A 26,081-nucleotide genomic window follows, 5' to 3' on the forward strand; every position below is an offset into this window, starting at 1 on the left:
GCGTATTGCAGAGTCCGTGTAGTCCCCGCGACAGGTGCACGCGAACGTGCTTTAGGGATGGGCCCGGGGCCCACATGGCTCAGGTGAGAGGCGCGTTGCGGCCTGGCCAGCCCCGTGCTTCCGCAGGTGCGGCCGTCGGCGCGCAGGCGCAGTGCGCGGACCCGGCCGCACCGCCTTTCCCAACGCCCCTGGCCCGCAGTCCACCGCGAGCCGGGGCGGACACCCGCCTCCGCCGCCAGCCGGGGCAGCAGCGTTGTTCTCCCGGGTCCCAGCTCGCAAACTCGTCCGCCCGCCCCCGCAAAAATAACATGTGAATACCCAACGTAGACAGAGCCTCCTCTTCCTCGCTGCCGCCATTTCCAGAAGTTTCCAGTCACTGCCACGGCCATGGTCGCCGCAGAGCGCGAAGCGGCACCCGCCGGCCCGGCACGTCGGCGGCGCCTGCGCGGCTCCCTCGCTCCCCTAGGCCCCTCCCTTCTGGGGCTGGTGCCGGCGGAGGGGAGGCGGCGAGGCGGGTGGGGTCCGCACCCCCGCGTCCACTTGGTACGCCCCGACCCCCGCCCCCGGCTCGGGAAGCTTCTCCCGGCCCAGGCAGAGCGGCGGGCCGCGGCGCGGGGAGGCGGGCGGAAGGGGCGGCGGGGCCGGGGGCGGAGCGCTCACGCCGCCCGTCCCGTGCCCGGCGCGTCACGTGCCCGCGCCGCGGCCAATCGCCGGACGGCGCCGTCCTGGGAGCGAGCAGGCTGTGGTGAGGGGCGGCGGAGACCGGAGATGTTTTCGAGCCCGGCCTTGGCGGCGTTCGCGGCGGCGGCGAAGACCACGACAGCGACGGCGGCGCCGAGGCCCTCGTTCCAGGGATAGACCCTCCCGCGCCGGCCGTGCCTCGGGTCCGTGCGGGCGAGGGGGGCGTGGCGACAGGCGAGGAGGAAGGAGGGGCGCGGTTTCAAGCCCCGGCCCCGGAGCCCGGGAGGAGCCCCTCAGTCGCGCCGGCTCCCGTCCCCTCCCCCGAGCGAGGTAGGGACTCGCCCCGCCCTGCGGCGCCGCGCTGACAGTACGGCTGCCCCGCCGGGAGCGCAGTGGTCGCGGCGCGGCGGGAGCTGCCCGAGCGGGGGGCGGGGGCTCCGCGGGCGGCCGCGCCGCTCCCGGAACATGGCGGGGCCACGGCGCGTGTGCGTGCGAGGGAATGAGGGAGCGAGTGTGCGCGGCTGGGGGGCCGCCGCCGGGAGCCGGGCGGGGTGGGGGCGGGGCGCCCCCAGCCCGGGGCCGCGGGTAGGCAGCTTCGCGGCGCGGACGAGCCGGGCCCCGGCGTTCTCGTACCCTCGGGCCGCCGGGTTCTTGGAGCTAGTTCGAGGGTAACACGGTGTGACGCAGCCTCGAGGTTCCCAAAGCGTTGAATAAACGGTTGTACAAAGAGGTCACCGAAGCCCAGCTGACAGCTGTTTTAATAATAACAGTAAGAAACAGTTTAGGACGGGAAGTTGACACTCTTGCACCCGTAGAAACCGTAGGAAACAGTTTAAGCGGTGTTAGCGGTCGAGAGTGTAATTTCCACCCTGCGGACGCAGTGAAAAGGGTCGCAGACCCAGAGATCCTTAACACTTCGGAATCGGCTCTAATCCTGAAGTTGAAGTGAACCTGAGTTCTCAGTCATGTGTCCTTTTTTATTTTAAAACGGTTTATGTAAATTATAAAAGAAGGCGAACTGGTGAAATAGCTATTTTAAAATAAATTGACTGTTGATTAAAAACATATGCTTATATAGGCTCTTAAAAATCTTGGGCACTGATCTGTTTCAGTTTCTTCAGTCGTTATACAAAGGCTTTCCTGGAGATTAGCTCAGAACTGGCAGAACATGTGCTATATTGGTGCCAAGTGGCTTAAAAAACAAAATGAGATAGTGTCGACTGTGTAAGATCAAGTCGTTATATTAGCTAAGCTTGTTGGGAAAAGTCTTTAATTTGGGCTAAACGCAAAAACATGTAAACATTCGAAATGTTTCATAGGCAAGGGGGGGGAGGCTTTACTAAAAGATCTTTTATAGTCGACACAAGCAGTAACCAAATTTCTAAAGGTCTGCAGACGGTTGACTGAGTAAGGTCAAGCCTAACTATTCGGGGTATGTGTTCTATTTTAGGGACAGGCAAGGTGTTAAAATGAAGTAAAACTTAAGTAGTATTCATGGAAGGAAAAGAGCAGGATGCCTGTAATGTTCTTAATCTCTCTGGTTTCCATAGTTGTTGTTAGGATGGTTTTATGAACAAGCAGAGCTGGGAAAGTGGAAATCTCTGGGTGTGTATTCCATGAAGACTATTTGAGGCAGAGTAAAGAAAATAAAGTATTCAGATGAGGAAAGAACTTAGTAGGTGGAAATACATTGTGTGGTCTTTGATTTTAGTTCTTTAATACCAGGAAGGGGGAAAAAAGCTTGAATTTTGTTTGGAGACGAGCGCCCAACTGGTGGAATGAATTTAAAAGGAAGATGTTTTTATCAAATTGTTTATGTTACTTTTTTTTTTTTTGCTATAGAAGTTGCTGTAAAAGGTAACTGATCATCTTCGAGGTAGACTGGAGAAATAGGGATATTTGGAAAACTCATCATTGGAAAAGACGTTTTTATTCTATAGAATAAAAATAATAGTAAAAATGTTCAGTTTCTTGGTATGAGTTGATGAGTAGTTAAATTTTCTGTAAGCCATTCTTATGTTTTAAGAGCATTGTTTCAGGCTAAAAGGAGAATGACTAGTGAGATTAATCATGTCCATCGTAGTCCATAAAAGGTTTAGACAGCTTTCTGTATATAAACTTGATGCTACTGAAGCAACATCTATCAGATAGACATGAAGAATTTATCCAGTAATTGCAGTAGGTTGCTTAATAGCTAATGACACCACTTTCTGACTTGGAACTTGTTGCGGAAGCTGACATCAACATGTATTTGTAAAATGCTTGCACTCTGTAAAGATTGTAGTTTAGAGATTTATCCTTAGAACTGGAAGAGACCTCAGATTTTCTAATCCGTTTCTCTCATTTTACAGATGAGAAAATGAAGGCCTGGTAAGGGGGAATGACTTACCCAAGTCAGCACAGCTAATTAAAACGGTCTGTGGTTTGGCCTAGAGATTTTTTTTTCTGAAGATGCTAATTTGCTTCTTTAAGAAGTAGCTTTATGGAGTAGTGGAAAGAACAGGCAAATAAAAGTGAGAAGGCCAGGGTTTACATTCTTGATTTGTCACTTCCTAACTGTGGTTTTTGACAAATCATACTTTCAGAACCTTGCCTTTGTAATCTGCAAAAAATAATTTTCCTACACAATTTACAGGATTGTTTGATGGAACAAATATGATTACATATGGAAAGCACATTATATACTATAAGCTTTTATCTGTGTAAAAAGTGGTGACATTTTTAAAATAAATACAGTTTTCTACTGTATTATCTAAGGTGTCTAGATCCCTAGGTTTTTGCTTAGCCTTAGCTTCATTGTTTTGAGCACCTGCTGTTTTATAGATTATAACTCCCTGTAGATACATTTTCTGATCCCTACTTAGTTCTAATCTTAGTAAAGCCTCTTATGAACATTTTAAATATTGCGGTTGTTAGAACCTGACTTCCTCTGGAGAATATGAAGTTTCTTCGTATAGCATTTGAAAACATTCTCATATACACTCATGCATGCATAATCTGTTTCTTTAACAGGCAGTGGCTTTTTAAAAGTAATAGTGAAAGTATCTTAGTAAAAATGTTAATTTGTTGCTAGTTTCTAGATAATGGCAATAACAGGAGGTAATTTCCTTTATAAACTCAGCTTTTGAGTAGTTCATGTTAAGGTTATCTTGTAGATCTAAAATATAAGTGCAGAAATGTTAAGACACTGTTGACTTTTGCTGTTAGGTTTAAAGACCTTTTTCTTTTAGCGCTTTAAATCGATAATACTGGGAACATCATTGTAGTATTGTAGTGTTACATACATGGATTATTTGTAACCTTGAAGCTAAAGGTTATGATAAGCATTTGTTGAGCATGTAGAATCTGCACGTATCTGTGTTCAAAGTTTTAAGTGAAATATTTCAGATAATTTTCATAATAACCCTGTAAAACATACTGTGGCTGAGGAGAATGAGGCTTTGAACTGTTACGTGGTGTACAGATATTCACAGACCTAAAAAAGTGACAGACTCTGCCGTCCACATTCTTAACCATCTCTCTGTATTCTACCTCTAAGAGTGTTCAGCTGATTTTGAGAAGTTTTAGGGCAGTTTTTAAGTTTCTGACTTTGTGAAAAATTTGGTGGGGTGGGGGGCAGCATTGTACCTTCTACTATGTTGGTTAAAAAACAAAAAGAAAAGAAAATACCTTATGAGAATTGTGGAAAACAGTCCAGCAAGCCTTTTAATGAGATGCTGATGTAGTTGGGTTTTTTTATGTTGTCAGAAGCAAATTAGTCTCGCCAGCAACAGGAGGACTACAGTTGTTAGTACTAAGAGGCTGTTCTAACAGACTCCACCTTGATATTATGTTCATTGTTCTAAGGAAACATACTTTAAACAGAGTGACTGAAGGAGAAAGATAACTAACCAAATTCATTTGGGACTTTTATAAAGGAATAGATCCAGCAAGAGTAAATATGAGTTTGTCCAGGTTAGAAAATAGCAACCAAAACTAGGTTTTCTGATTAGTGGAACCTTCCACAATTCTAAGAAATTCAAATTTAAGTTCTTAGAGAATTAGGTTTAAATACAGAAATGCTTCCAAATTGAGGTAAATAGAAGAGGTAAATTATGAAGCTGCAAGTTGCAAAATCATTTTTCTTCGGCTTTTAAAAATTGTGTCTTTTTTTGGCCAGTCCCTTAATATTTGTTTATTGCACTAAAATTGTTTCAAAATATGTAGTAGTTTACATTTCTGTTTATCAGTTTGTATTTGGGCCACAGTTGGGGGAGATACCACAAATACTTGTGATAAATGCTATGTTGTTAAACTACCTTATTGCTTGAAAGAGTTGGGAGAGTCCTGTAGCTTCTTACATTTCAGATTGTTGTTCTTCCTACATAGGAGTTTTTTTGGCATTCTGACTTCTAATAGAGAACAAAAACCATGTGTGTGTGGCTCTCTCTTTCTAGAAATAGCTGTAGTAACTCATGATAAAAGATAATAGTATGTAAAAAATTACGATGTTCTGTAGTTCATGAAGTACATTTTATATCCGATCTCTTGAATTTCACAGCTACTCTGAGATCAGCAAAAAATCCGCTAATCTAATGATATTGAACCATGGATAGGATCCAGGTTAAAATTCTCTGGAGTAATGCTAGACTCCTTTGAAATGCACTCGTGAAAGAGAAGCATTAGCAAATCTGAAGGAAGAGGAAAGAAACACCTACTTTTATTCTCTCTTCCACCAAAGCCGCATTGTACACAGCTTTCTTCCATTCTGTTCTACCACTTCTGAAACTTTAACAAGCAGGGTAGGAGTAAATACTAAAAACATTCTTTATACCACTTTACTAATTAGTGCTGGTGTTTAATGATGTCACTTAGATGAGAAAATTTAAAATTTACAGAATGTTTCCTACCATAATTTGCACAAAAATATTGTAACTAGGAATAAAGCCTTGGCTTATATTTTAATATTATGTACTAAAGTCTTGCAACCTCTGAGTTAAAATAAGTTCTTTTTACCAGAGTTTAATTTTAACTATTTGGAAGTTACTTGGTGATCAAAGAAAAGACCTTTTATTGAGCATTAGTATTCTAGGTACTGTTAGATACTTACATATGTGTTATTTTAATATATGATGAGAATAGATATTTTACATATCTAGTTATGAAGAAACTTCAAAAAGTTGTTACTGGAATGTCTCCAACTCTAGGTGCTATTACTCAAGAACTAACTTAAAATTTGTAAGTGTTATATAAATGTAATTTTATTACTTTGAGGAAAATTTTTTCTTAAGATCAACCAACTTCGTTTGTAGATTGATAGCTGAGGTGATCACCCAGTAGTGGTTCTTCAACCTTCAGAAATTATCTGTCTTCCAGAATTCATAAAAACATCCCAAGAATGAAGATGAGTGTTCTCTTTAAGCTGCAGTCCAACAGAACAAAAAAATACCTCTTTACCTTCTGTTTGTGCTCATGCTGTTGAAAGTAAACAATTGTTGGTCACCAATTAAAATTTGTGTCATTACATTTAAGTTATATTACCGCTGTCATTTTACATCCAAGGCTTTCATCTTTAATTGCGGTATGAAGGGTTTGATTTTAGCTACAGGAATTTGGATCATTAGCTAATACATGGAGAAATAATCATTTGCATTTTCTCTCCTGTGAATTGATACTTCATATCTTTTGGTCAGAGGCATAATTACAAATGTCCTGTGATTGATAATGGATTCTCCACATAACTTTTCGTTCACTCTTTACCATTACCTTGTGAAGTTTATCTTGTTGCCATTATACAGATGAGTTTAAATCAGTGTCTGTATTGCTCCTTTACAAAACTGCACATTCAAAGAAGCTGATATTATTAAGAGAAAAAAAGGTAAAATGATAGATAAAATATGAGCCTTTATGGGGAAAATAATTGTTTTGTATTATGGATTTTTACAAGGAGTGAAAGTTCTTGAATGATCCAGTCTGACAGTGTGACAGATTATCTCTGGATATTGAATATGAAAGTAACCAGAATTTCTTTTATTTTTTCTGTATTTTCAAGTTTTGCCACAGTGAGCTAGTATTATGGATATAATCAAGAAGGTTTTAAACACTGCATGTTTAGTTAACAAATTTTAAATGTTTCTATGAACGCTATTGCATTTAGCGTTGAGACAGGAGTTTAGAAAAATATAAGCGAAGACAATATCATAGGTTGTTTTTTTTTTAAAGGATTTACACTCAATGAACAAAACATAGACATGTGGAATAGGCAGACAGTATTATTGTTTAGTCATTCAAATTGCTTTCTAGTTGGTGTAGAAAGGAACATGGTGAGCCCTCGAGGACATGTGTCATGTCTGTCTTGTTCATTGTTGTACCGTAGATTCCATCACAGTGTAAAGGATCACCCTGATGCTAATGACAGGAGGATGGTCTGACTGGCAGAAGAGATGAACTGGGACTAAGGGAGAAAAGATGGGTAGCAGATGAAAAAGGCCATGATTGCTAGGAAGAAGAGCTTAATAAAAATTAATTTCCAATATGGGGAGTAATGTAATACAGATTTTCTTAGAAAATAATTCGAGGTTGTATAGAATTCATATAGGAGACAAAGAGATCATTGAAAAGGTGCTTAGGTTTTAAGGTTTTAGGTGCCAATGCTAAACACATATCTGAAGAAGACTTCTTGTATGGAGCTTAAAATCTAGCTGCAAGAGATAATTACTTAAAACAAGAATCCATAATTACAGAGAGTTCTGTAAACATTTGGAAGTTACACTGCAAATTTTTTAGTGAAAGAACCTATGGCTTTCAGGCCCTGAGATGGGTCTGTGCAAAAAAGACTAAGAATCACTGACTTGGAAATTTAAGTTGAATTTTTGATGTAGAACTGTTACATTCTTAAATAGTCCTAATTTGTGTTTTTAGGCATTTATTTTTTATAGTATATTTCTTTCCATAGATAAAGTTGTTTAATATCAGCATCATAAGTGAGATTTGCCTTTTTTATCCACAGTTCATAACATTTACATGATTATATTTCAGGAAATGTTTTATTTTAAAAATCAAATACATATTGTTTGTCACTGGGGTTGGAGTTTCCATAGTACCACACTTTTCTTGTTACTTACTTATACAGCTGTTAAAATACAGTGAATTTACTATGCTTTGGTCCCTCGGTACCATATTTCTTATTATTCTCCTCAGCATACTTTGGCAGGGAAACAGTTTATAATCCTAAATTGCCCTGACTAAAAGAGCAACCAATAATACTAGTACCCTAAGTCAGTTTAGAGCATATTTTCTTTTAAATGCCCTATATGCAGTTATCCTGAATTCTTTTTTTTATTGAGGTCTGGTTGATTTACAATATCAGTCACATTAGTTTCAGGTGTACAGCATAGTGATTCAGTATCTTTGTAGATTATACTTCATTTAAATTTGGCAGTTGTCCTGAATTCTTGTGCGGAGTATAGCAGGTGGGTTTATGTTGGAGAGTGTGCAGAAGACAGAGATAGCAGGTCAGGACTAAAGGCCCAGACAGTACAGCCCTGGTGTGAAGTTGTATGGAAGCTACAACTTTGGCTATAGTTGAAGTAGTGCTAATAACCCACCTTATTGTTGGGTCAGGGTGGGAATGATGTGGTATGTGGATTAGCAATAACTTAATACTTCCATAAGTTTTGCTCTCTTGGGCGGGGTACTGATTTTAGTACCTCTAACTGCATAGAGAGTTTGGGTGTAGATAAAGATGATTTTCAGGATCTTAGACTTACATTGCAGAAGCCATGATTATCATAAACGATTCTGGTTTTTTATGCCATATCCTTTATCTCAAATCTCTCTTTTTTTAATGTGCCACTATTCAAACTGCACCCAATTATCTAAGCAATTAGAAGTCTTTTCCTTTCATTTAAGGCTGAAGTATGTACCTGTCATTTATCAAGAAAGCCATTGGGACTTTCCTGGTGGCGCAGTGGTTAAGAATCTGCCTGCCAATGCAGGGGACACAGGTTTGAGCCCTGGTCCAGGAAGATCCCACACGCCGCGGATCAACTAAGCCGTGCGCCACAATTACTGAGCCTGTGCTCTAGAGACTGCGAGCCTAGAGCCCATGCTCCACAGCAAGAGAAGCCACCGCAATGAGAAGCCTGCGCACCACAACAAAGAGTAACCCCCGCTCGCCGCAACTAGAGAAAGCCTGTGCACAGCAACGAAGACCCAGTGCAGCCAAAAATAAATAAATAAATATTTTAAAAAATAGAAAGCCGTAAAAATGAGGGCATTATTTGGGATTAAAGTGTGAGTAGTACTGAGAATGCCACCAGGCGTATGATCTGTTGAGTAGATGGGCTGCTTGTCTTTTGAGGGGCAAAGTAAAATACCAAAAACTTTTTTAAATTTTGAAATAGTTCAAATAATTTAAAAGGTACAGAAGATAGCATAGTGAGAACCTTCTACCTATCACCAACCTTAAGAATTACAATTCAGTTGAACCCCTCTGTATACCTTTCCTTGAGCCATTTCCTCACTTCCCCAGGCAAATTCCTATCTCCCTCTTTGCACAAACTTTTCCCAACAGTGGATCTGCCCTTTCCCTAGACTTATGTAGATTTGTTTCTTTATGGAAAGTTCACCACAGTGACCTTTTCCGTTTCAATTCTATTACATATTTTTTCATTCCCTGCCCATTTTTATTTATTTATGTACTTATTTATGTATTCATTAATTTATATTTTTGGCTGAGTCGGGTCTTAGTTGCGGCACACGGGATCTTTTGCTGCGGTGCTCAGGCTTCTCTCTAGTTGTGGCGTGCGGGCTCCAGAGCGTGTGGGCTGTGTAGTTTGCGGCATGCAGGCTCTCTAGTTAAGGCGCGTGGGCTCAGTAGTTGTGGTGCGAGGGCTCAGTTGCCCCACGGCATGTGGAGTCTTAGTTCCCCGACCAGGGATCAAACCCGCATCCCCTGCATTGGAAGGGGACCACTGGACCACCAGGACCACCAGGGAAGTCTCTCTGTTGCATATTGTGTATAACAGTAAGAGCAGTCTCACTAGAGGAGTTGAAAATAAGATTTGTATACATGAGGTAGAAATGTACCTTAAAATCTAGGCAAAGTAAAGACTTCACTGCACTATATACAGAACAGATTGGCAAAGTAGATGTGCGAGTAACCTAATGAAATTATCATTTTAGGAAGATTAGTCTGGTAGCAGCGGTGTGGAGCAGTGGTCTGAAAGGAAGTGTGAGTTGCTAACTCATTTTGTCTGGCTTTTTTTCCCTTCTAATTACCCTATGTTAGTGAGATTTTGTTCTGCTTCCAAACACTGCTATTTTGCAGGAAGAGAAAGGAGCTGGTGGCAAAATGCTTAATTATGAGTGCTTCTAGTTTTCAGGCTTTGGGGTTTGCTCTTGCCCCCTTTAAGAATCTGTTGACAGTGAAGTGAATACGTAGTGGTTGTTAGTTCTCTACTTTCAGTATTGTAATTTTTCCACCGCCCAGTGCCAGAGATGCAAGTCAAGCTGCCTCACCATTTTCTCTGGGCTGTTGCAGCCCTCTGCTGGTCTACGGAAGTTGCACATTTAGAGCCCTGTAGGGCTAGAAAGAGGTCAGTAAACCCAGCAACTCATTTTTAGAATCTTAGAACCTTAGAAGTCATTTATGTCAACTCCCCATTGCAGATGAGTATTTTATATGTCGACCTTTACATCTGGAAATGAATGTATATATAAATATACATACATACCGAGGGCAAATAGATCATTGTAAACCCAGCTGCCTGTATTACTTCCTTTAAAAATTCTAAATACGTTGTTAGAACGTGATCCTTTATGGTCCACTGTTTGACAGTGCCAAAAAAATCTTTTTACCACTAATCTCTTTTGTAAATATTATCTAATGAAGTAATGAGAATTTTATTTTTAAAAAATTTGAGGTATTGTTTAGTCATTACTATTGGAAGATAAATATAACAGATAAATGCTAATTGTTTCTTTTAAATTATTTTCAAAGCATTTTTACTTCTTGTTGCTGATGTCATTCTAGCCTCCTTGCTCTTGCTGACTATTCCTTCCCACCTCACAATCTGGTCGTTACAGTTGAAGTGGTCTCCGTGTCTCTCCTGTAATTCCTCTTTAGTGTGTCTTCCAGAGTTTCACCAATGGCACTTTTTCCCCCCCACATGGCACCTTTTTAAACATGCTGCTTGAATTGTGTCACTGCCTTTTTTTAAAGCCTTAAATTGCTTTTGTCATCGTAAAGATCAAACAACACAATGACGAGGTGCTTCATGTTGCTCCCTTCCTCCTCTTTAGCCTCATTTTCTACCCTATCGTGTTTCAGTTTTTGTTGTCCCTTCAGTGTGGTCTGCTGTCTTGCGTGGGCGTGTGTAATTTCTTGGTCTGGAATACAATCATCATTTTCTTGTGGGAAAATGTTATGGAATAGCTGCCAGAAAACATTGTGCTAAAAATCAACCATGGCTTACTTTGGGAAGGTATGATATAGCAAGCATGAACCCTTGGTTGTTTGCATTTCAAGCAGTTTGGCTGCCTAAATGTTACTCTATTTTATACTGTTGGTTTACCTTTGTGGAATTTTGAAGGTAATACACACATAGAGCTAAACCAAATAGACTATTTACAGTGCATTTACTTGGTATAGTCTTCTAAATTAACGGCCGTGCTCAGCTTTCCGAAGGAGATAATATATAGCAACACCAACCCAAAGTGCAGCCTATATTTACTGGATTGAGCTTCTGTCCTGAGTCTTTTGCTTCCTTTCCTATTCTGATGGCTGGGTTAGAAAACATAAAACACATGAAAGTACCTTTTACCTCTTTCCCTCTTCTTCTCTCTAAAGTAGTTCTCTCACCTGCCATCTCATTATTTTTTCCCCTTGGGTTCTAACCAGAACACTGTAGTTCTCCAGAGCAAACCAAGTGTAAGTCGACCTATTTTATTATTTTTAAAATTTTTATTTGTAGATTATACAAGGAGTACATGCTCATTATGAAAGTTAATATAGAACTGTATAGGGCTTCCCTGGTGATGCAGTGGTTAAGAATCCGCCTGCCAATGCAGGGGACACGGGTTCAAGCCCTGGTCCGGGAAGATCCCACATGCCACGGAGCAACTAAGCCCGTGGGCCACAACTACTGAGCCTGCGCTCTAGAGCCCGCAAGCCACAGCTACTGAGCCTGCGTGCTGCAACTACTGAAGCCCGCACGCCTAGAGCCTATGCTTCGCAACAAGAGAAGGCACCGCAGTGAAAAGCTTGTGCAACAAAACGAAGAGTAGCCCCCGCTCGCCACAACTAGAGAAAGCTTGCGCGCAGCAACGAAGACCCAACACAACCAAAAATAAAAATTAAAAAATTTATTTTTAAAAAATTTAATATAGAACTGTATAAAATAGACCATAAACATTCCTTAAGGACTTTAAAAAATATTGTCTTAAGGGCAGTGTTGAGGACAGTTTATTTTAAAGGATGTGGATGTTTTCATCTTTTTCATGCTGTTGGTTAAATTTGTGATTTTGATGATACTAATTTCTTGGTCTGGAATACAGCCATATTATTCTTGTGTTATGGAATAGCTGCCAGAAAACATTGTGGTGAAAATCAACCATGCCTTACTTTGGGAAGGTATGATAAAGCAAGCACAAACCCTTTTCATAGACTGAATTCTCACTTGAATTGTTTAAGTAGTTGAGGTGTTAGGGAGGTACAGTTAATATCCCAGAAGCATGACCATTTACCATGAGGCCTTTTCCATTATTTTTTAAGACCACTTTTTAAGTGTGAGGGAATTAAGCTTTTGGTCTTTGTGCAAGTAGGAAATGTTTAGTATTTATGTCTAATGGTTTACTTTTTTTGCATGGGGGAACACAGCAATAAGGATGTCATTGTTCAGTACTTTAAGCTATCATTTTTGTATTCATAGAAAAATAGAATGGAGTGAAATTGTTCTAAACATTCTGGAATCAGAATTTTGGAAAAATAGGAGATCTTCAATGTTATCTAGCCTAACTTTCAAGAAGAAACAAATACTGAGAAGTGATGAAGGTCAACCAAAAAGTCAGTGGTAGATCTCAGCATAGAATCTTGGACTTCAGGCTCCCAGATCAAATCAGAGAAAATAATAGTCACTTTCCTAACTGAATGACTCTTTTTTTTTTTCTTTTTTAAAGGATGAGCTCCATGACCTTTATTTATTTATTGTTTTTTAAAGTAACCATTTTATTTTGGCTGCACTGTGCTGCATGCGGGATCGTAGTTCCTCAGCGAGGGATCGAACCCATGACCCCTGCTGTGGAAGTGCGGAGTCTTAACCACTGGACCACCAGGGAAGTCCCTACTGAATGACTCTTAAGGGTCATTGAATTCTGTTGCTGGTCCTTTACTGGTTACCTTTTTTTCTCAAAAAAATTTTGGAGGAAGCATTTTTACCGTCAGCATAGCTGCAGCCCAGTGGAAGCTGGAGCAGGAAAAAAGTTAGCAATTTCCATTCCATGCTTATGGTTCTAGCTTTACTTTCTTTAGGTAGGATGTAAAATTGCTGGTAAATTTAGAGGGCAGCATTTGAATATTTTATATGCACCAAGGACTATGTATGCTAAGATATTTTATTTACTTCTCATAGCCTTATTATTTGAGCATTACCATTTCATAATATAGATGAAGAAATTAAGATTAAAAATTTAAAAGTAAAAATAAAATAAAAAGATTAAGAAATTAAGTGCATCTTCTGGGGACTTCTGGACTATGAGGCAGACTGGGGATGCTCCCTTCCATTTTAGTAATGTATACGGAAAGCTAGATAAAAATAAAATATTTAAAAAACACAGCTGAGCTTGAAAGCAAGAAAGAGGAATCTGCAGGTGCCTGAAATGGAAAAAAAAACTCAAAGTCATAATAGGAAGCAGAAATTGAAGCCCTGTCCTATAAAGAAAATAGACAGATACCTTTTTAGTGTGTGAGCTTTAATGCAGCCCTGGAACCCACAGGCCCAGGAGTGGCAGGGAGCTGCGCCCAGACCAGGAAGGGTCTGAATTATTTATGAATGGGGCCTAAAGAAAAGTCTACCAGCCTAGGGTTATATTTCCTGGTGTGTCTTCTTATCCTTTTATCGTCAACCATTTTAGTATCCTTTTTTGGTCTCTTTTACAAAGTATGTTGCTGAATCTTATTTTTATCCAATCTCAGAGACTCGTATCTTTTTTTTTTTTTTTTTTTGCGGTACGCGGGCCTCTCACTGCTGTGGCCTCTCCCGTTGCGGAGCGCAGGCTCAGCGGCCATGGCTCACGGGCCCAGCCACTCCGCGGCATGTGGGATCCTCCTGAACCGGAGCACGAACCTGTGTCCCCTGCATCGGCAGGCAGACTCTCAGCCGCTGCGCCACCAGGGAAGCCCAGAGACTCATATCTTTTAATTAATGAGTTTAATCCATTTTCATTTATTGTAATAAATGTAATAAATTTATTGTAATAACACAAATATTGGAAATTATTTACATTTTATTGACTATTCATCTTCCACAGTTTCTTAATCTTATAAATATATTTTAAAATATATATGTTTTCTTTCCTCCAGACGAGAAGTACTGTAACCACTTTCTCACTTCCTCTAGTCTCCTCCACCCCACCTCCTACCCAACAACGTCCCAGCAGCCATGTTGACGTTTTGTAGAATTTTATTTCTGGATTGTTAGGGGTATTCTTCAAGCATCCATCCGTCTGTCATTTTTGTTTTTGTATGAAATATTAGGTTTATTAGGTTATTTACTCTAATTCCCATACATCACACGGTAGTTCTCATAGATTTATTTCAGTTATTTTTTGAGTGCCTACTTAAAAGCAATTTTCAAGCAGGGTGTTTGTATATATACATTATAAGGCCTTTTTATGCCTGAAAATATCATTCATTAACCTCACTTTTATTTTTTTTAATTTTTATTATTTTTTTAACATCTTTATTGAACTCTCACTTTTAAATGATAGCTTAGTGTGATTAAAGATTTTTGGTTTGAAATTTTTTCCCTTAACATTTTGAAATGTTACTGCATTGTTGTCTTGCCTCTGATGTTGCTTTTCGTAACTTCTGATGTCAGTTTGATTTCCTGGGTGTGTGACCTGCAGTTCCCCTCTAGAAGATTTTGAAATTTTTGTTTATCTTTTTTAGTTTATAGTGTGTCTGAGTGTAGTTCCTTTCCTGTCTTGTTTGGCCCTTGAATTCATATTCACTGATTCATTCTTTCATTCAGCAAATATTTATTGGAAGTCTACTGTGTGCCAGGTTGTATTCCACACACTTTAATCTGAGATCTTTGATCTTTCCTGAGTTCTGGAAACTTATTGGTAATTTTTTCAAATATCTTTTCTTCATTTTTTTTTTCTTCTGGGAATTCTATTATATGGATTCTGTTACTTCTAACGTCTCTTCTTTAATATTTTCCTTTAAAAAAAAAATCCCTCTCTGATGCCTTCTGCAACTATCCTCTGCCTGATCTTCTAGCTCACTTACTCATTCTTCGGGTTTTTCTTTCTATTATTTATGTAACCTGTAGAGTTGTTTATTTCAATCATTGTACTTTCATACTCTGTATTTCTTCTTGGTTCTGTTTAGTCTTTCTGCATATTATCAGTCTTCTCTTATTTCTTTGAGGATTTTAAATGGTTTAAAAATTTCTTCAGACGTCTGTTCCATTAATTCAGCTTCATATAGTATAGATGGTTTAGTTTGAGTTGAGATTTTTTTCAGTGGGAAACCAACAAAAAAATTAAGCAGGTCAGTGGTAGCATCTGGTTTTTAGTTTTAAGAGATCTGATCACTGCTTGTAGAAGGTGTGTGTGTGTGTGTGTGTTTAAGAGAAGGAGGAAGGGAGGAGTAGGGTAAGAATGGAAGCAGGGAGATAATTTGCAGAGTTTTTGCACTAGCCTATTGAAGTGATCTTGGTGGCTTGGGGTGGGTAGCAGTTGATGTGGAAAGACATGGATTGAATTTGAGATATGCTTTAGAGATGGAGTCAGCATTTCTGAATTTTTGGCTTAAGTGATGGATGGAGGGTGGTGCCATTTGAAATGGAGAAGATGGGTAGGTGAGGAAGTTTGACAGAAAATTAAGAATTCTCTATAGTATTATTTTGGTTTGGTATGCCTATTAGACATCCATGTGAAGATGTCAAGTAGGCAGTTGGATATACAAATACAGAGTTTTAAATGAGGACGAGAGTTATGGATTTGGAAGTGAGTAGCACTTCAATGGTATTTAAAACCATGGGATTAGGTTATTTAGGGAGTGTGTTAGAGAGTAGAAAGGGATCCAGGATCAAGTCCTGATACTCGCAACATTTAGAGTTTCTGCAGAAGAGGAGAGGTCAAGAAAAAAGGATTTTTGCATAACTTTTACTGTAAAAAGGTACTATACTTTGTTTAGCCACATTTTTACAAATGAATATTTAGATTTTTTCTCCAGTGTTTTGGATACACGTAAAGTTTTAGTGGATGCCTTTGTATATTATCTTTGCATATTTGTATAGTACACCTGTAGGGCAAATACTAAAATTGAATTATCAGGACAAAAGTCTGTGCATTTGTATTTTAATAGTTTTGCCAGATTCTTCTCCAAAGAGGTTATCCCAGTTTCATCGCCATCAATAATGTATGAGGGCTTCCCTGGTGGCGCACTGGTTGAGAGTCCGCCTGCCGATTCAGGGGACACAGGTTCGTGCCCCAGTCCTGGAAGATCCCACATGCCACGGAGCGGCTGGGCCCGTGAGCCATGGCCACTGAGCCTGCGCGTCCAGAGCCTGTGCTCCGCAACGAGAGAGGCCACAACAGTGAGAGGCCCGCGTACCGGAAAAAAAATAATAATAATAATTATGTATGAGTATTCTGATTTTCCTTAATCCTTGCCAACACAGCCTTAATCCTTGTCAGTCTTCTAAATGAAAAGTCATCCATTATTTTACAGTTTTAAAATTATTAGTGAATTTGAATACTTCTATATGTTTACTCAATGTTTGTATTTCTTGTTCTTTGAACTGCCTCAAGTCATCTTCTGATTTTTTTATTGATTTGTTTTTAACTCTTTGACTGCTAGTTCTTTTTCATATGTGTTGCAGATGTTTTCACTTGTCATCTGATTGCTGTTTATGACACTTGCATTTCTAGTCTAAAATTTTTATTTAGGACTTCTAAAAAATGACTTTTGGCTTTTATATTATGTTTTAGGAAGATTTACCCTATTTTAAAGATTTTTTTTTAGTATTCCGGTAATTTGATTTTTATGTTTATTTCTTTGACCCAGATGCCAACATTTTTAACTTGTCAAATCTAAAATTTGTTTGGTGAGAACTGGCAAGATAATATTGAAAAAGGAAAATGAAAGAGTAGTGAAACAGACTAGAAAGCACAGAAACAGATTTGGGTATATAAAGGAATAAGATTGTTATTAAAAACTAGCATTACAGGGACTTCCCTGGTGGTCCAGTGGCTAAGACTCCACGCTCTCAATGTAGGGGGCCTGAGGTCGATCCCTGATCAGGGAACTAGATCCTTCATGCTGCAACTGAAGATCCTGCCTTGCTGCAGCTAGGATCCCGTGTGCTGCAACTAAGACCCAGCACAGCCAAAATAAATTAACAACAACAACAAAAAAAGAACCTGTATAGCACAGGGAACTCTACTCAATGCTCTGTAATGGCCTATATGGGAAAATAATCTAAAAAAAAAAAAAAGATTGGATATATGTATATGTATAACTGATTCACTCTGCTGTACACCTGAAACTAACACAACATTGTAAATCAACTATACTCCAATAAAAATTAAAAAAAACAAACACTAGCATTACAGATAGATAGGAAGAGTTAAATGTTAAAAAAAGGAATTAAAGGGGGCTTCCCTGGTGGCACAGTGGTTGAAGAGTCCGCCTGCCGATGCAGCGGACACAGGTTTGTGCCCCGGTCCGGGAAGATCCCACGTGCTGTGGAGCGGCTGGGCCTGCGCAGGCCCGCGTACTGCAAAAAAAAAAAAAAAAAAAAAAAAAGGAATTAAAGGGAATAAAAGTGAATATATTTTCTGATATTGGAGTTCAGATGGTGTAAGCCTAAAAGAAGAAAGGATTCATAAAGAAAATACAGGCATAAAATGTATACTTGATTGTACATTGTACATTTTATTTTTTAAAATTAACTACTTATTATTTATTTTTGGCTGCATGGGGTTTTTGTTGCTGTGCACGGCCTTTCTCTAATTTCGGTGAGCGGGGGCTACTCTTCGTTGTGGTGCACAGACTTATTGTGGTGGTTTCTCGTTGCAGAGCATGGGCTCTAGGCGCATGGGCTTCAGTAGTTGTGGCACGTGGGCTCTGTATTTGTGGCTCGCGGTCTCAAGTGCAGGCTTGGTAGTTGCGGCACATGGCATTCGTTGCTGTGTGGCATGTAGGATCTTCCCAGACCAGGGATTGAACCTGTGTCCCCTGCATTGGCAGGCAGATTCTTAACCACTGCGCCATCAGGGAAGTCCCTGTACATTTTAAAAAGTGGTGTTTATCTCCCCTCTGAGGTATTGTGATTCAGTAGCTCTAAAGATGAAGCTAGAGTCTGTATTTTTTTTTTTTTTTTTTGTGGTATGTAGCCTCTCACTGTTGTGGCCTCTCCCGTTGCGGAGCGCAGGCTCAGCGGCCATGGCTCACAGGCCCAGCCACTCCGCGGCATGTGGGATCTTCCCGGACTGGGGCACAAACCCATGTTCCCTGCATCAGCGGGCGGACTCTCAACCACTGCGCCACCAGGGAAGCCCTAGAGTCTGTATCTTTAAAAAAGTGTTCTGCTTTGCTTCTGATAATCAAGCAAGTTTGAATTACCAAGTGGCATGAGCCTAAAAGAACAGCATATTTTGAGTAAATTGAAATGTTGTAGAAGGAGTAATGTCAATCAAGGAGCACCTCATCAAAGGTACAAATAATGCCAACACAGATTGATCATCTTTAATTTAAAAGCCAACTTGGGGTTGAAGTGAGGGAAAGAAAGCATTTTATAAACTGTCAGTTTGTTGCATCTGTGTTATATTTCAGGTAAATTTTAATGTGTTTTTAATCTGTATAGTCTGTATTTATCCATTACCAAGTTTTGGTGTCAGTGACTTTGTTCTGCTTGTTTTCTCTTGGGGGTTTTGCTTTGCTTTGTTTTCTGATTTTTTTTTTTTTAACTTCTGCTTATTTTAGCTCAGTCGTAGGAAAGTTATCTCTTTTCCTGCCCCCACTACTGTGGTAAAAATTCATTCTTAAAGGAGGAGTACTCATTGCCAAGTAACTCCAGAGCTGTGGTAAAGCTGAGTATATCTGATCGCTTAGTTGGGAAAGACTTGTTGGCACACTTGGAGTTTGATCCCTTCTTGTTTTGTAGATGGAAGCGAAAGACAAAAACTTAGTGGATTGTGATCCCCCTATGAAGAATTTTCAAGTCAGACTTATTATAGTTGGAAGATAGAGTGACTAGAGCTAACAGAATAAAGTAGTGTTTAAAGCATTGATCCTGAGGGTCTAGTGCTCACTGAAGGCTGAAAGGCTATGAAGTGATCTCAAAATACAGACTTTTCTTTAATTCTTAGAGGAACATTTCTATAGATTTTTACCATAGCATACAGCTTCTTAAATTCTGTTACCTGTTTCTGTTCTCCGAAGTTCTCCTCCAGCTGTACTGCCAACTAGAGGTGTTTTTTTCTCTCATTCCTGTCTCCTCTCTCTTCCTTTTTTCCCTTAACCTTCCCTCCTTTTGACATGTTGGGTAGTTTTTCTCCACAGACATGGTCCCAAGGTTTATTTCGAGTAGCTTTTCAAAGTATCTTAACAAAGTTTGGCCTCTTCCTATGGGTGATTTTGTACTCTATGCTAAGAAGAAAAAATTTTCTACAAATCGTTAGCCTTAGAATAACGGGCAATTCATAAATAAAAAAGAGCAACTTATTAATGTTTACTGAAGAGTCAAATTAGTTACTATACTAAGAAGTCTGACCTGCAAGCAAAACTTGGCATCATTGCAGTTACCTCAGCTTTCAAGAAGGATGCTTATCTGTTTGTATCACCATTCTTATCTTGAGTTAGTTGTGTTTGAGTCTGATGTTTTTGGTTAAATTTGTTATACTTGTTTGGTTAAGCTTTATGTTGTGATGTACATTTTTATCAACAGTAGTATTTGGCAGATTTCCAATAACTGGACTTACTGGGCATGCATGCATTGTGTCCCCCCAAAATGAATGGTCCATTGTTTCTCAGAAGTGAATTGGTCAGACTTCTTTTGCTAAAGCAAATGCATGTATAATCCAAGAGAATTTGCTTGTAGAACGATTTTTTTTTCATACTAGAAAGAAGAATTTGATAAGGTAAATGGATGGTGAGATCTTTTTCACCGCCTTACACAGGTCAAGAGATTTGAGATACAGTAGTTTTCTTCCAGTTGTATGTTTACCCCTTGCCCCAGCATCAAAAGCAGTTTCTAGAGGTCTCAGTGAAGGAGGCTTTGAAAAATCAGTTTAGAAAATACTGTTTAAAGTTGTATTTAAATGTAAAGAATTGGGTAAAACTTAAATCATTTTCTACTTATCTAAAAGAGGGACAGAGGAAAAAAAAAAAAAAGGGCTTCCCTGGTGGCGCAGTGGTTGAGAGTCCGCCTGCCAATGCAGGGGACACGGGTTCGTGCCCTGGTCCGGGAAGATCCCACATGGCGCGGAGCGGCTGGGCCCGTGAGCCATGGCCGCTGAGCCTGCGCAGTGAGAGGCCCGCGTATCGCAAAAAAAAAAAAGAGGGACAGATATTAACTACAGTTTCTAAGCTTCTGTTGAGACTATTTCAAACTTAAAAACATACAGAAGGCAATAACTAAGAAAAAAAATTTCTGTCTAGATTAGAGGAGAAAATAGACTTCCAGGGAAGCCAGTATTAAATGTTATAATTCATAGGCAGTGACAAGAAACTAATAGTTGCTCTATAAACTTGCCATAAAAAATGGAAACAGATAAATCTAGGAGAAGAAAGCTATGGAGTGTTTATGGCATAACTAACAGTCAGTAGAGGAACAAACTAAATAGGTATAACGGTTTTGAATGCTCTTTAGAATCCATTTCATTGTAAGTTAAGATAGTCTCCCAAAGAGTTATCCTATGAAAAAAGGAAATGGTAGTAAAATGTTTTTTGTTTTTAATGAGACTGTCAGGCTGCCTAATGTGCTTATTTTTAAATTAGATGGTACCCCACACACCCACATACATGCACATTGTGTTTAATATGGTAGGGAAATCCCCTATTTTAAATTAGCCTAAGCAAATTTTTTGAGATCTTTTATATCATTAAAAATGCTCCCTCGGGCTTCCCTGGTGGCGCAGTGGTTGAGAGTCCGCCTGCCGATGCAGGGGACACGGGTTTGCGCCCCGGTCCGGGAGGATCCCACATGCCGCGGAGCGGCTGGGCCCCTGAGCCATGGCCGCTGAGCCTGCGCGTCCGGAGCCTGTGCTCCGCAACGGGAGAGGCCACAGCAGTGAGAGGCCCGCGTGCCGCAAAAAAAAAAAAAAAAAAAAAAATTGCTCCCTCATTTAATTTGTTTTTCAAGCTTTTCTAATGATATAGACCACTGGGCTATTTATTGAAAGTACAGATTCTTGAGTCTGTTTCAGGCCTACTAAATGTGTAGCACTGTGGGAAAATTTTTATCATCGAGGACTTCTGGGGCCACTAGCGTTTATTTGCTTGATAAGTTTAAGTTGTTATGGGTTCGATTTTTTTGACTAATAATCAAATGATGTGAGTTAACTGGTATTAAGTACAGATTCTGTGACCATTAGAGAGCTGTGAAATTTCTAAGTGTGTTTTTGAGAGTAGCATGCACGTAGGAAGGAGGAACAGTGGAAAACGACACTGAATATATAGATGGTTTAAGATAATGATATTAACCAGCCAGAAGTATTCACCCATGCGTTACTCCCCACTGTGAAAGAAATTTAGTAAGTTTTTGGTGTAATTTTGACTGAGTTTAAAAAGACACCTTGGGCTTCCCTGGTGGCACAGTGGTTGAGAATCTGCCTGCTGATGCAGGGGACACGGATTCGAGCCCTGGTCTGGGAAGATCCCACATGCTGTGGAGCAACTAGGCCCGTGAGCCACAACTACTGAGCCTGCGCGTCTGGAGCCTGTGTTCCGCAACAAGAGAGGCCACGATAGTGAGAGGCCTGTGCACCGCGATGAAGAGTGGCCCCCGCTCGCCGCAACTGGAGAAAGCCCTCGCACAGAAACGAAGACCCAACATAACCAAAAATAAATAAACCAATGAACTGACATTTAAAAAAAAAAAGACACCTTGGTTCTTAATTCTTAACGTGCTTATACTAAAAATATAAATGGCATATATGCAACTTCTTTATCCAGATGATGTTCAGTTTACACTAGAGTTTTTTTTTTAACATCTTTATTGGAGTATAATTGCTTGTTAGTTTCTGTTGTATAACAAAGTGAATCAGCTATACATATACATATATCCCCATATCTCCTGCCTCTTGCGTCTCCCTCCCACCCTCCCTATCCCACCCCTCTAGGTGGACACAAAGCACCGAGCTGATCTCCCTGTGCTATGCAGCTGCTTCCCCTTAGCTATCTACTTTACATGTGGTATACACTAGAGTTTTTGATGTACCTGTGTATGCTAACTTGGTACCTCTGAATAGCAACTAGAATATTTTACCTTCATTACAAACAAAATTATTCAGATAGCAATACTATTAAAAATATTTTTTTTTAGTATCCCTTGAATGATCACAAACAGGAATGCCATTTAAAACAAAAAAACCAAGAGATTGCTGGGTTACTTCGTTTTAGAAGAAGATATATTTTACTGCTGTGGCTAAATAAGAGTGAAAAACCCTTGAATGTAATAGCATACATTCATGGACTGTCAAACCTGGAAGTGAGCTGCTGTTAGATGAATACATAGAGTCCTTGATCTGTAAGGAGCAAGAATATTTATTGTAAAGGAAGAAACACCTTTGAAAAGGCAGAATCAAAGCTTTTAACTGTTTCCTTTAGCTGTTAGATAGCAAAGTCTGTCATAGAGCTTGCAGATGGTTGGCCCTTAACAAGTATTGGTGCCTCTGTGCAGTCTTAGGGCAAGGAGGTTGAAAAACAAGCAGTGTAGTAGTCACCAAGACTATCATACAAAGGATGGAAGAAAAGAATAATTCTTCTTAGCCATGGGAAGATACCACCAACTATTCTCACTTGTAAAGCGGCTGTGCTACTTTGTCTTTCCTCCTAACCCTTGGCGATATATGAGAGTTCCAGTTCCTCTACACCTTCAACAACACTTGGTCTTCCTTCTCTTTAATTTTAGCCATTCTCATGGATGTATAGTGGCATCTCATTATTTTCCTGATGACTAAGGAGGTTGAGCATCTTTCTCTGTGCTTATTTGCCATTAATTAAATATTCTTTGATGAACTGTTTAAATCTTTTGTTCCTTTTAATATTGGATTATCCTCTTACTGATTTGTAAGATTTATTTATATATTCTGGATATAAGTCCTTTATAAAGCCATAATTTGCAAGTATTTTCTCCCTGTATGACTTGATTTTCATTTGCTTAACAATGTCATTTAAAGAGCAAGAGTTTGCATTGTGAAGTCCCACTTATCCATATTTTTCCTTTATAGTTTCTGTTTTTCATAGCCTATTTAAGAAATCTTTGTCTAACCCAAGATCACTAAAATATTCTCCCATGTTTTCTGCTAGAAAACATATAACTTCACTTTATACATTCAGGTATATGATGCATTTTGAGGTAATATTTCTCTATGGAGTGAGGTAAGAGTCAAAGTTTTGGTTTTTTGTTTTTTTCTGCATACAGAGATACGGTTGTTCCAACACCATTTGTTGAAAGGAATTTCCTCAGTGAACTGCATGGGCAGCACTTTTGAAACTTAGTTGGACACATGTACAAGTCTATTTCTAGACTAGACTTTGCATTCTGTCCCATTAATCTGTAAATCTATCTTTATACCAGTAAACACTGTCTTGCTTACTGTATCTTTATAGTGAAATCAAGTAATGTAAGTCCATGAATTTGTTTTTTTCCCAAAATTATTTGGACTTTTTTAGGTCCTTAGCATTTTCATATACATTCTAGAAATAGTTTGTCAGTTTCTATTAAAAAATCATCCTGAGGGGCTTCCCTAGTGGCGCAGTGGTTGAGAGTCCGCCTGCTGATGCAGGGGACACGGGTTTGTGCACTGGTCCAGGAGGATCCCACATGCTGCGGAGCAGCTGGGCCCGTAGGCCATGGCTGCTGAGCCTGCACATGCGGAGCCTGTACTCCGTAACGGGAGAGGCCACAACAGTGAGAGGCCCGCGTACCATAAAAAAAAAAAAAAAAAGCATACTGAGATTTTGACTAGGATCGCATTGAATTTATAAATCGATTTGGGGAGAACTGATCTCTTATTGAGTCTTCTAATCCATATAAACATAGTATATCCATTTATTTAGGTCTTTAATTTCTTTCAGCAGTGTTTTTTGTCACTATGTAGTCTTAAATTTTGTTATATTTATCCCTAAAAATTTATTATTTTTGATACTATTGTGAGTTATATTTTAATTTCAGTATCCAACTTTTTTTTTTTTTTTTTTGCGGTACGCAGGCCTCTCACTGTTGTGGCTTCTCCCATTGCGGAGCCCAGGCTCCGGACGCGCAGGCTCAGCGGCCATGGCTCACGGGCCCAGCCGCTCTGCGGCATGTGGGATCTTCCTGGATCGCGGCACGAACGCGTGTCCCCTGTATCGGCAGGCAGACTTTCAACCACTGTGCCACCAAGGAAGCCCAGTATCCGACTTTTTGTTGCTAGTATATAGAAACAAAATTTTCATGTATCAACTGTGTATCCTTTGTCCTTTCTATACTTACTTATAAGTTTTAGTAGCCTCTTTATAGATACCTTGCATTTGTCTCCATTGATGATCATGTCATCCAGAAATAAAACCTGCTTTACTTCTTCCTTTCTAAGCTACATACCTTTTATTTCTTGCCTTATTGAACTAGTTAGGGCCATCAGTAAGTACAGTTTTGAATAGAAGTGGTGCAGTCACCTCAATAGATGCAGAAAAGGTTTTTGACAAAGTTCAACATCCTTTCATGATAAAAACTCCTAACAAGTTAGGGTATAGAAGGAATGTAATATAATAAAGGCCATATATAACAGACCCACAGGTAACATCACAGTCAACAGTGAGAAACTTAGCTTTTCCTCTAAAATCAGGAACAATACAAGCTTGTCCACTCTCACCACTTCTATTCAGTATATAGTACTGTAAGTCCTAGCCAGAGCAGTTAGGCGAGAAAACGAAAAGACATCCAAATCAAAATGGAAGAAGTTAAATTGTCTCTGTAAATAACATGATAAAAAGCCATGAAGACTCCACCAAAAAAAATTATTGAGCTAATAATAAATTCAGCAAAGTTGCCAGATATAAAATCAACATATGAAAAGCAATTGCATTTATATACACTAACAGTGAACTTTATGAAAAAGAAATTAAGGGAAAAATCCCATTTATAATAGCATCAAAAAGAATAAAATGCCTAGGAATAAATTTAACCAAGGAGGTAGAAGATTTGTACACTGAAAAGTATGAGATGTTGATGAAAGAAATTAAAGACATGAATAAATAGAAATCCAATGTGTTCATTGATCGGGAAGGGTTAATATTATTAAATGTCCATACTACAGTCTACAGATTCAATGCAATCTCTATCAAAATTCTCATGGTATTTTTCACAGAAGTAGGAAAAATAATCCTAAAATTCATGTGGAACCACAAAAGACTTTTTTTTTTTTTTTTTTGTGGTACGCAGGCCTCTCACTGTTGTGGCCTCTCCCGTTGTGGAGCACAGGCTCCAGACGCGCAGGCTCAGCGGCCATGGCTCACGGGCCCAGCCGCTCCGCGGCATGTGGGATCTTCCCGGACCGGGGCACGAACCCGTGTCCCCTGCATCGGCAGGCGGACTCTCAACCACTGCGCCACCAGGGAAGCCCCACAAAAGACTTTGAATAGCCAAAGCAGTCTTGAGAAAGAATAGCAAAGCTAGAGGCATCACACTTCCAGGTTTCAAACTACAAAGCAATGGTAATCAAAACAGTATGGTACTGGCATAAAAAGAGAGATCAGTGGAACAGAATAAAGAACCCAGAAATAAACCCATGCGTAATACAGTCAACTAATCTTTGACAAGAACTCAAAATGGGGAAAGGATAGTTTTTTCAGTAATTGGTGCTGGGAAAAGTGTATATCCACATGCAAAAGAATGAAATTGGACTCGTATCATACACAAAAGTTGACTTGAAATAGATTAAAAACTTAAATGCAAGGCTTGAAACCATAAAATTCCTACCAA

General features: G+C 39.8%; 1 protein-coding gene across 4 annotated transcripts in view; it reads left to right on the plus strand.

Moving 5' to 3' along the window:
- The first annotated feature begins 746 nt into the window (after nt 1-746).
- The window catches only part of ANKRD12 (ankyrin repeat domain 12), a 114,718-nt gene continuing 89,383 nt past the window's right edge, over nt 747-26,081 (plus strand). For 3 of the 4 annotated variants that reach the window (XR_010933137.1, XM_067699691.1, XM_067699693.1), the window contains exon 1: nt 872-1,011. The gene's annotated coding sequence lies outside the window, so the exon portion shown is untranslated. Of the gene's footprint in view, nt 1,012-26,081 lie in introns of all 4 variants that reach the window. The other variant, XM_067699692.1, reaches the window with a different exon arrangement.

This window comes from Pseudorca crassidens, chromosome 12 (assembly GCF_039906515.1).
Source record: "Pseudorca crassidens isolate mPseCra1 chromosome 12, mPseCra1.hap1, whole genome shotgun sequence".
Classification (NCBI taxonomy): Eukaryota; Metazoa; Chordata; class Mammalia; order Artiodactyla; family Delphinidae; genus Pseudorca; species Pseudorca crassidens.